This window comes from Schistocerca piceifrons, chromosome X (genome assembly GCF_021461385.2).
Source record: "Schistocerca piceifrons isolate TAMUIC-IGC-003096 chromosome X, iqSchPice1.1, whole genome shotgun sequence".
Classification (NCBI taxonomy): domain Eukaryota; kingdom Metazoa; phylum Arthropoda; class Insecta; order Orthoptera; family Acrididae; genus Schistocerca; species Schistocerca piceifrons.
The window spans coordinates 859,876,963-859,888,959 of NC_060149.1; the positions used below are offsets into that span (position 1 = coordinate 859,876,963).

General features: G+C 44.1%; 1 pseudogene; it reads right to left on the reverse strand.

Moving 5' to 3' along the window:
* Positions 1-1,500: 1,500 nt before the first annotated feature.
* On the reverse strand, positions 1,501-1,618 carry LOC124723419 (annotated as a pseudogene).
* Between the last annotated feature and the right edge of the window lie 10,379 nt (positions 1,619-11,997).

The window sequence follows — 11,997 nt, forward strand, 5'->3', positions numbered from 1 at the left end:
GCTGTCTCGGTTTGCCGGAAGGGATGCTACACTCTACAACAGAAATGTATCTACTTCAGTTGCTCATAGACATAAACAAACATGCTACGTAGCAAACGGAGAATGTTGCACTGAAGTGTTACGAAGTTTCAGTACTTGCTTGTAGACACAAATTATTTTTCCTTTTATTTTCGCCCAAAGTCAGTAAGGCTTTAGTTGAGAGCTAGCCTGTTTCGAGGCAGTTAAAATTCTCTCTCGTGTTGGAAACTCCATCATCCAATATCTATCTTCCTTTATACGTGATGAACCATTTACAAATTCTTCGCTGCGGGGTCCGTCCTATCTGGTAAGTGCACCGTTTTGCCAATTTGCCTGATAATGAGTCCGGCGTGCTCTTGCAAAGCAGGCAGAGAGCTCCGAGATCCGGGGAGTCCCCAACTTTATGAGGCGGCTCGCCTTCTGCCGCTGAGGACGGAAACTTTCCGGGGCCGCTATGAATAAAGCCGCGGTGTTAACGGCACAGCGCGTGACGCCATCTCCCCTTCCTTCACTGGAACACGAGGCAGAGGGCAAGGCTGGGGAAGCAGGTCCCGTCGATGACGAGACAATAGGGATGGATCCATTCAATGAGGGCCTCACTATGCACACGCCTATTACATACGAGATCTGAGTTTAAAGGTTTTAGGGAAACTTCGTAAGAAGAACCTTTTTTTTGTAAATCGTTTTACTGTGTCAAAGGCATCTACTGTTACACGGAACACCTTTGATGCCATGGACTGGTGTTCACGACGTGTTCTCTACTACTTACCTGTTCGCTGGAGTAGTACATCTGTGGCTGGAAACTGCAAGTTTTTTTCTCATCAGGTCATGCTAGCTTTACTGCGGGCCAATCAATAGGGAAGTGTAGGGTTCAGAGGGATGGATGGCAAAGGGTGAAGTGTGGTGGTAACGGCTTATCGGTCACCCAAGGGCACTAATGAGACAACATTATTGATTTACACATTTATAGTTTGGTTCTACGGTAAATCATTTTATCTGTGGCAGGGGCGACGGTAGCAGAAGCAGTACAAGACATTCCAATGTGCTGCTGCGTTCACCTCGGCAGTCTTGAGGCTGTTACTTGAACATCGATAAACTATCGATTAATCGATAGTATCTGCACAATCATCACTAATTGTAGTCTCGTTTATCTATCGATATTCCTATCGTTTATAATGTAATTCTTTTTGAATTGGCACCTGAAAAATTGTCGGTTCCTATTACCTCCATGGCGTTTGGAGTGCAGAGGGAATGTAGATTGTATAAAACTAAAAACTATACTCCTCCCGAACAGGCCATGAAGGCCCCAAATGTACCGACCGGCCGCCGTGTCATCCTCAGCCCACAGGCTTCACTGAATGCGGATATGGAGGGGCATGTGGTCAGCACATCGCTCTCCCGGCCGTGTGACAGTTTCCGAGCCGCTACTTCTCAATCAAGTAGCTTCGCAGTTTGCTTCACAAGGGCTGAGTGCACCCCGCTTGCCGACAGCGCCGGGCAGACCGGATGGTCACCCATTCAAGTGCTAGCCCAGACCGACAGCGCTTAACTTCGGTGATCTGGTGGGAACCAGTGTTACCACTGCGGCAAGGCCGTTGGCCAAAGTAGGTTGTATAGAGGTATTTAATCAACAACAAATATGGTGGCGCCTTAACCAGCCTAAGTTGTTTATGAACTATATTGTTAATAGATTGGTCGCTGCGAGGGAGGGGTAGTGAAAGAGGGAATTTTCTTGTTTGTCTTCCACTGATCACGACTGATGGTCGTGCGCATCTCATACTGATCATATGGTTATGGTAAAAACTATACCGTAAATAACATGGATTGATGAATGTGTGGTGTCACCGCCAGACACCACACTTGCTAGGTGGTAGCCTTTAAATCGGCAGCAGTCCGTTAGTATACGTCGGACCCGCGTGTCGCCACTATCAGTGATTGCAGACCGAGCGCCGCCACACGGCAGGTCTAGAGAGACTTCCTAGCACTCGCCCAGTTGTACAACCGACTTTGCTAGCGATGGTTCACTGACAAAATACGTCCTCATTTGCCGAGACGATAGATTAGCATAGCCTTCAGCTACGTCATTTGAAACGACCTAGCAAGGCGCCATTATCAGTTAGTATTGATCTTGTGACTCTTGTACCGTCAGACCGTCGTTCACCATTAATGGATTAAAGTTAAGTATTCCACCAGCTACGTCCGTTTTTCTAAACTCTAATTTCCTTGTCCTGTTCCAGACTTCACGCCAGCCTGCGTGAGCTAAAACGCGTGCCTTTCGGCCTCCTTCTAGTAACACGGTGTTGGATCTCCTGCCAACCAAAACAGAATGTGCATTATACTGATTTTCATTTTCAAATGCGTGCGCGTACTTACTTGTAGCAAGGAATACAAATGTAAATAAGGCTGCTGTAATGCAACGCAGTTAGTAGAGGAGATAATGACATTTTAAAGATTTGTTAAGTGTTTCTAATTGTAGTGTATAATGCAATAATAAATTATTGTCGTTATTAATTAAACACACCTGCTACTGTCCTCTTCTGTTTCTGAGTCCTCATGGTACTTACAAGTTTTTTCTGTTGTATATTTTTCGTGTACAGTGATTCTAAAACAAAACACTGGCGCAACGCTAATGCCCCTGCGTCACTTCTGCTTTTGCAGAAGCACAAATATCATTCGTATGTTGGTTGCCCCTGTTGTGGTCGATCAGTGAAGCTTGTTCCTTCAAGGTCGCACCAGCTCCCGCAAAACTGAATATGATAAAATCACAACCCGTCGAGTGCCAACCTTATTTTATTTGTATGTTAGCTGGAAATAATCATTAAAATATACAGCTGTATTTACGTGCTAATGCTTTCACATCATTGCAGTGCATATTCGTAATAAATTCGAGCGAAATGTTAATGTTTCAGTTGATGTGAGACAAAACTAATCTCTTATTGCCAAGAATTGTCTGTGTATGTCCAGGGAATGTTTTTGAAAAACTCCAAATCCTGTAGATATTTCTTAAAGTCTTGCCCATTAATGCTGAAACCCCTTGAAACTTGTGTAGCAAGTGAATAAGCTCACCATTATTTTCATTTTTTCGAATTTAAATTATTGTGCAACCGGGTTAACAATTTTTCGGGGAAGAATTCTGCCTCTAAGGCTCCTACTTCAAAGGGGTATCGTAGGAGGTGAGCTCAAAGTGCCAACAATGGCTTCTTCGTCACTCATTTCGTTATTTAAATGCCACACAACAATAAGATTATTCTTCATCAAGAGACTATAATGTTGAATCGCTGTCGGCAGCAGTGAGACAAAAAGCACAGAGCAAATAAGTGTTCCGCATGGTGCCGACATGTAACGATCAGTACTTTCCGCACACCACCAATGATCTCTGTTGGCTAATGACATTCTGCGCTTTCAAGATTATTTTGTTTATGTAAGAGGTGCACAAATAGAACTTTTTGTTATTGTTTTGAAAATGAACGTTAAAAATCAATCATCTGTTTGGAATTTCAAGCAAGTGGGGGATAATAGTCAGCTTGTAAAGTGTACCATCTGCATTAAAGATTATAAATATGAACAGTGAATAGGACTACTTTAAGAGACCACTAAAAAGAAAGTATGGTGAAAAACTAGGAAACACGAATATGTTATAGAATTGAAAGGTGAGGGATCAACTTGTGAGCTACATCAAGTGCAAGAGGTGCAACCAAAAGCATCGAGAGCTTCTATAAAAAATATTTTAACAGAAGTCATTTGTAGGATGCCAGTTCAAAAGTAAAAAAAGAACTTGGTTCTCTTGATGCACAAATTATTGCTGTCTATATGCTTTATGCCTTAGAAAGCAGATATGAGTTGCCAGAATGTTTGCTGATCACAAAATTATAGGAAGAGATAAAAGTACATTAGAGAAAGCCCTTACAAATGTAATTTTTTTAGTGTTACAACGGACATGTGGAAAAGCAAGACAAATAAAGCCATACTGCCATTGACTTGCCACTTTATTATAGACGAAAAATTAGTTTCACCCGTATTTAAAGTGACAAGAACTGTGGGTCATCATGCACATGTAACTAACATTTTTTAAAATACTTGTTTCTTTAACTCGTCATTCTTGTGATCGGTAAATGTCAGTGTAAGTCAAGTCGGCGTTACTTATAGGGTAGCTCTTGGTAGTTTCACCCCTCCTCTCCGCCCCCGCTCCCCTCCCCCCTCTTGTTGATAGAAATCTGAAGCCGTCGTGTAATTTGTGTTCTGTTTAAGGACACTTCCAACCGTAACAAATCATTGAATAATTGCGTTACAACAGGCTTAATATATTTTCTTATTCATTATTACAAATAAGTAACACATTTCAACATAGATGTCTCTGTAATGCGCTTTCTCAAAACATCGTCACTTCCGCCCCCAAAGTTTTCACTTGAGAGTTTGTTCGATAGCAGACTATCAAGTGAGAAACCAACACGAATCCCAACACCGTCTGAACCAACATTAATACAGCATAAAAAAATCAGCTGGCAGTAGCGTTCCAATTGCTGTCTTTTTGCAAGACGTCGTGGTCTCCTGACCTTCATTGCTGACATGTTCCGCCCTCACAATCTTATTCGGCACATCAAGACCCTTCATTCGAACCCACACTCGATAAGACAAAGTCAATGTTGTATGAATTCATGTAAACGATATGCAATTGACAAGTGAGCGCATAGTGGCAGTCGTTGAAATACTTGGGGCTGGCGTGCACACATACATTCCAGACATGACGGTCACAGAGGCTTTTAGTTCAGGAGAGAGGCGGCACAACGGGACGCCAGGCCCTTCTGAGGACGACCCAGCCCATGTCGGCCGGTGACCGCCCATAGCAGACAGCGTGGGCCCGAGTGAAAAGGGGGAATGACCTCGTGTTCGCCTTAAAAGCAAGTGCCGCTACATTGTGTGGGAGCGGCCAGCCTACGTATTCTTTACACATAGCACGCAGTTCCAGAGATTTTCACAGGGAGACAGCAAACGCCAAACACCAAAGCTACAAGCTTCCGGATTGGTCGCCTTAAACGAAACGTCATTCTCCCGTTTTAGAAAAGCAATGCTGATTGGCAGACGACATTTCTGACGCCTTGAGCTGAGGGAATAATGGAAGAGACCGAAAGATATACCCCTTCATGTCTGCCGTGGAGAGGCGCCGTTCTGTTGTCGCTCTTGGAGCGAGAACACGTCACGAGAGCGTGCGTACTCACTGGGAGAGCACCTCTGTCTAGAGCGAATCAAAGGGCGACTCTATATTGAGTCCTTGCGATTAAGCGTTGTTCACTGTGCTGGCCGACACACTTATTGTGCAGTGTGAACGGACAGAGTTATAGTTATACGCCTGTGAGCGAATTTTGAGTGGCATCACGCTGGACTGGTTATCTGACCGGTGTACCACGCCAATGGTTAGACTAGGGGCGAATAGGAATCATTGATTTCATGGAATGACTTCACTTTGGAATGACTTCACTTTTTAATATAAATATCTCTCAACAGCTGACTATCAATCAGTCATTTTAGAATTATTAAAAACAGTTTAAATAGAAAACAAAAGACTGACGAAATTGCAGACGAAGCACTTCAGAAGCGTTCAGGTCACGCCTTTTCTGGTATGGCGCGTGAAGTGTTTTGGGCTGTTCGTCACTCTGGATTAGGCAGTCGAGAAGAACAGACATGTTGTCTGTCGTAGGACGTATTTCCAATTTTTATTTAAGTTCCTGTTCGTCACTGTGGATTAGGCAGTCTAGGTGTACAGTCATGTTTTCCGTGGCAGGATGTGTTTGCCAGTATTCAGTATTAAAAGATTCACTCCGGTAGTCATGAGGCACAGACACGTGCCACAAATAGTGTAAAGATACATTTTCGTAAACATTGTGTATGATTATGTACTTTGCTGTATCAGTAGGTGTTGTATTAAGATCATGTAGTCTTCTCGTGTGGCTATATTAAAATACGTGAGTGGCATCCCAAAGAAGTGATACATTATTTCATAACAGAACCTCGCTAAAAGTCAGTTTCAGTGGTGTTTTCTGCGCTGTGGACATCAACTTGAAGACAGCAGGTTAGTGAACTATAACAGAACCTTCGTATTCCACACCGTGCAGTGGAAATAACTAGGCGCCTTACGTGTACTGCATGCACAGAACAAATGTGCTCACTGACACGTCATCTGCAGTAATGCAGAGAAGGTAAAGGAGGATGATCGTCATTAATACCAACAATCAATTAATTCTTCCTTTCTTGTCGTACCCATCATGATTTCAAGTATGACTATTCTGTCTCAACTTTAAAATGTGCAAGGTCTTACCTGCTTCCAAGTTTCTATTTTTGAAATGTCACATAGGAAAGGATCTACTGGATGAACCTACATGGATAATGTCACGAAACAGGTTAATTTCAATAATTAACGGTGCCAGATAATGTCGGACTTTGATTTGAACGTAAGACATCCGAATTAACAACAGTGGTGACGTGAACACCTTTCTCCTCGGCCGTTCCCGTCATTTGACGACAAAGGACACATGTCTGACCAGGTGTTGTTTCAAATTAAGCTGTTTAGTGATAGATAGTACAGCTCCTATCTGTAGTTTGGAAGAAAGAAGTTCAGTAGTCGAGTTGATGTTATATCTTTTAAACTGGATGTAGAAGTTGCAGCTCATACAAGTGATGATGACAGTCTTTCTTCCCATGTACCGTCCACAAATAGATCAGAAAGGAGCAAATACCCTGATGACACTAAACAATGCGACCACTTAGTTAAAAGCGTCTTGGCCAGCTCTCGTGCGCAACACAACAGCGGTTCCGCGTGGTATAAATTCGACGTGTCCTTGGTAAGTTCTCTGAGGTACATGGCTCCAAGTTACAAAAGGCGCGTGAATCAACTATTGACCGATAGCTTTTGGGCGCAGAGCTGGCGCCCGATTGTCTTCCAGCTGTGGTCCATCGGGTAGAGATTAGGCGAAATTCATGGCCTAGTCACCAAGGTGACTTCATTACCATTTTCGAGAAACTTCTGTAACACTACGCTGATCTTGTGATGCCGACAGTTATCTAGCTGCAACACGCCATCGCTGTCTGGGAACATATCAGGCACGAAGTGTATGGTGTGATGAATGTTTCGAGTAGTCGTTCACCTGGATGACGTCGTATACGGACAAGATCATCTACGTAGTGTAAGACGATGATTCCGTGCCCAAAGCAATTGTAATAGACGATATCGGTGAGTCAACGCGGGAACAAGTAGAGGGTGGCTACCATGGAGCCCAGTATTCGACAATTTGCGCTGAACACTGTACTCCGAAAGACTTGTGTCTCCGGCAGCATACTAACCCATCGTCAGATCTGCCTCAGATCGCAGCCTATCCTGCTTTACGGAATGGGCAAGCATCCGACCTTCACGTTTTGTAATCATGTGGGGACGTCAAACACATTGTTATCTACACCTTCAACCAGTTTTCATAGATGCCTAATGCGCTCACACGTGAACAGCCGATCAGCTTCGCCGTTTTCGAGTTGCCCGTTCCCGGGCGCCGGACCATAACAATATAAACCTTGTCAATGTCGCTTGTAACAGCGGGTATCGCCATTTGCGGCCTGTATGGCCACTAGAATGATATGTCGTTCGTACCTGTTCCGCCTATACACTTCCCCTTCCGCGTTTACTGTACACGTCGACGGTAGATACCATTTAATTCGTGGGGGTCAGTGGTCACAGCGTTTCGGCTCATTAGTATATACTACTGGTACAGTAAGAGCACACTGCGTGGCAGCTTGCGGAGGACACATGTACCGTAAATGTAGGTATCGTGAAACCTGGAAACGAAGGGCAGCTTTGCTGTTTCAAGCCCTGCGCATAACTGTACCAGGCAGCTTTCTCCTTCGTTCCGTTCCCCCAGTCCGTATTCACCTACTATGTTTCCTTCTCTTCCTTTTCCTGCTATCGAATTTCAATCCCCCATGCCTATTAAATTCCTTGCCCCTCTGAATAACTTCTTTTACTTCATCAAGTGGTGGTGGTGGTTAGTGTTTAACGTCCCGTCGACAACGAGGTCATTAGAGACGGAGCGCAAGCTCGGGTTAGGGAAGGATGGGGAAGGAAATCGGCCGTGTCCTTTCACAGGAACCATCCCGGAATTTGCCTGAAACGATTTAGGGAAATCATGGAAAACCTAAATCAGGATGGCTGGAGACGGGATTGAACCGTCGTCCTCCCGAATGCGAGTCCAGTGTCCTAACCACTGCGCCACCTCGCTCGGTCTTCATCAAGTAGGGCCGGCCGGAGTGGCCGAGCGGATCTAGGCGCTACAGTCTGGAAGCGCGCGACCACTGCGTTCGCAGGTTCGAATCCTGTCTCGGGCATGGATGTGTGTGCTGTCCTTAGGTTAGATTAGGTTTAAGGTTTAAGTAGTTCTAAGTTCTAGGGGACTGATGACCTCAGAAGTTAAGTCCCATAGTGCTCAGAGCCATTTGAACCATTTTTTTCATCAAATATTTCTTCAAACTCTTCACCATCTGCAGAGCAAGTTGGCATTAAACTTGTACTATTGTGGTGGTTGTGGGCTTCGTGTGTATCCTGGCTACAATAGTGCGTTCACTACAAGCTTTTCCCCGCTCCTATTGCTTTATTCATTATTAAACCTACTCCTGCATGATCCCTATTTGAATTTTTATTTACAACCCTGTATTCACCTAAACAGATGTCCTGTTCCTCCTGCCACCGAACTTCACTAACTCCCACTATATGTAACGTTAACCTACGAATTTCCCTTTTTAATTTTTCTAACCAACCTGACCGATTGCTGGAACCCGAGTGTACCGACATCAGCGAGAGTCGTGCTGTATGGTAGCGTTTATTTCCGGACGGCGGCCCCGCTCTTTGATCGGGGTAGCGGGCTGCGGTGCTCGGCTGCCACGGCGGTAATTAATCGCCGCCTGTGATCCTCGACGCCGCACGCCCTTCACGTGTTCGGTCGGAGTAACGCCCACAAAGTGGCCGCCCAACGACAAAAATGATTAATTACCTCTCAGCCGGCCCGCCAGTATCTAACTAAGCCCGGCTCTGTGTGTGAGTTGTGACAAACACAAACTCCCATTCTGTCGTTAAATTCAATTTGAGGGAACATTATTTACAGCACACCTCAATTAAATCGAAATTAGTAATTGTTCGGGTCGGATGACGTTCTGTTTGTTTGAATGTCTGTGTTGAATACGGACTGTGATGTCTAAACTGTTGCTGTTGCAGACCTGTGTCTGTTTAAATTTTGAACTGGGAAGCAGGAAAGAAACAAACAGAGACCTTTAAAAAGCTAAATAAGTATAGAATGTAATGAATCGAAATTAGTTATTCCTTGACGTTTCTGAATTTGCCTCACCGATCAATGGCCCTTGCCGTTGGTATGTAAAATTGGGTGGCTCAGCGAGACAGATGGCCGTACCGTAGGTGCAATGACAACAGAGGCGTATTTGTTGAGAGGCCAGACGAACGTGTGGTTACTGAAGATTGGCAGCAGCCATTTCAGTAGTTGCAGGGGCAACAGTATGGATGAGTGAGAGATTTGGCCTTGTAATATCAAGCGAAACGGCCTTACTGTGCTGGTGCTTCGAACAGCTCAAAGCAACGGGAAACTACAGCCGTTATTTTTGCCGGCGGCATCCAGCTCTGCTGTATGGTTAAATGATGAGGGCATCCTCTTGCGTAAAATATTCCAGAGGTAAAATAGCCCCCCCCCCCATTTGGATCTCCTGCGGTGAATTCACAGGAGAATGTGGCTATCAAGAGAAACGAAACTGTCGTTCTGCTGATCGCAGCGTGGAACGCCAGATCCCTTAATCGGTCAGGTTGGTTAGAAAAATTAAAGAGGGAAATTGGTAGGTTTAAGTTAAATGTAGTGGGAGTTAGTGAAGTTCAGTGTCAGCAGGAACAGGACTTCTGTTTACGTGAATACAGGGTTGTACAAATTCAAATAGGGATCATGCAGGAGTAGGTTTAATAATGAATAAAAAGTAGGAAAGCGGAAAATCTACAATGAACAGCACAATGAACTCATTATTGTAGCCAAGATAGACACGAAGCATACAACCAACACAGTAGTACAAATTTATATGCCAATTAGCTCTGCAAGTGAAGAAGAGACTGAAGAAATGTATTATGAAATAAAATAGACTAATCTGATAGTTAAGTGAAACAAAAATTTAATAGTTATGGGGGACGGGTATTCAATAGTAGGGAAAGAAAGAGAAGGAAAAATAGTAAGTGAATATGAAGTGGGGGAAAGGAAAGAAAGAGCAAGCCAACCGGTAGAATTTTACTCAGAGCATAATTTAATAATCGCTAACATTTGGTTTAAGAATCATGAAAGAAGGATGTATACCTGGAAGAGACCTGGAGACACCAGGTTTCAGACTGATTACATGATGGTAAGACAGGTATTTCGGAACCTGAATTTAAATTGTAAGGCATTTTAGCGACAGATGTGACTTCCAACGATAATTTATTGGCTATGAACTGTAGAGTAATGCTGAAGAAACTGCAAAAACGTAGGAATGTAAGGAGATGGGACCTGGATAAAATGAAGAACCAGTGGTAGTGGAGAGCTTCAGAGGGAGCTTTATGGAACGTTTTACAAGAACAGGGTAAAGGAATACAGTAGAAGAAGAATGAATAGCCTTGAGAGATGAAATAGTGAAGGCCGCAGAAGAATAAGTAGGTAAAAAGACGAGGACTAGTAGAAATACTTTGGTAACACAAGAGATATTCAATTTAATCGATGAAAGGAGAGAATATAAAAATGCAGTAAATGAAGAAGGCAACAGGGAATACAAATTTCTAAAAAATGAGACTGACAGGAAGTGCAAAATGGGTAAGCAGGAATGACTAGAGTACAGATGTAAGGATGTAGAAGCATAGATAAATAGAAGAAAGATCGACGCTGGCTACAGGAAAATTAAGGAAGCCTTTGCAGAAAAGAAATGTAGCTGATTGATTATCATGAGCTCAGATGGGAAACCAGTCCTGAGCAAAGAAGGGAAAGCGGAAAAGTGGAAGGAGTATACAGAGGGTCTATACAAGGGAGATGTACTTTAGGGCAATATACTGGAAACGGAAGAGGATGTAGTGAAGATGACATGGGAGATATGAGACTGCGTGAAGAATTTAACAGAGCACTGAAAGACTTTATTCGAACCAAGGTCCCGATAGTAGTCAGCAATCTGTTGTAACAACTAATAGCTTTGGGAGAGCCAGGCATGACAAAACACTTCCATCTGGTGACCAAGATGTGTGTTGTTGTTGTTGTTGCGGCAGAGCGGTTCTAGGCGCTACAGTTTGGAACCGCGCGACCGCTACGGTCGCAGGTTCGAATCCTGCCTCGAGCATGGATGTGTATGATGTCCTTAGGTTAGTTAGGTTTAAGTAGTTCTACGTTCTAGGGGACTGATGACCAAAGAAGTTAAGTCCCATAGTGCTCAGAGCCATTTTATTGTTGTTGTTGTGGTCTTGAGCCCGAAGGCTGGTGTCATGCAGCTCTCCATGCTGCTCTATTCTGTGCAAGCCCCTTCATCTCCGTTTAAGTACTGTAACCTACATACCTCTAATTTGATTACAGTGTTCGTCTCTTAGTCGCCCTCTACGATTTTTACCCCTCACGCTTCCCTCCAGTACTAAACTGGTGATTCCTTGATGTCTCAGAATGTGTCCTACCAACCGATCCTTTCTGTACCGCAAACTTCTCTTCTCCCCAGTCCTATTCAGTACCGCCTCATTAGTTATGTGATCTACCCATCTAACCCACAGCATTCGCCTGTAGCACCACATTTCAAAAGTTCCTATTCTCTTCTCGTCTGGACTACTTACCGTCCATGCATCACTTCCATACGCGGCTACTAAACTAAATTTAACTCCGTCTCAACAGGCCGTGAAGGCCCAACGGGACCGACCGGCCGCCGAGCCATCCTCAGCCCGCAGGCGTAACTGGA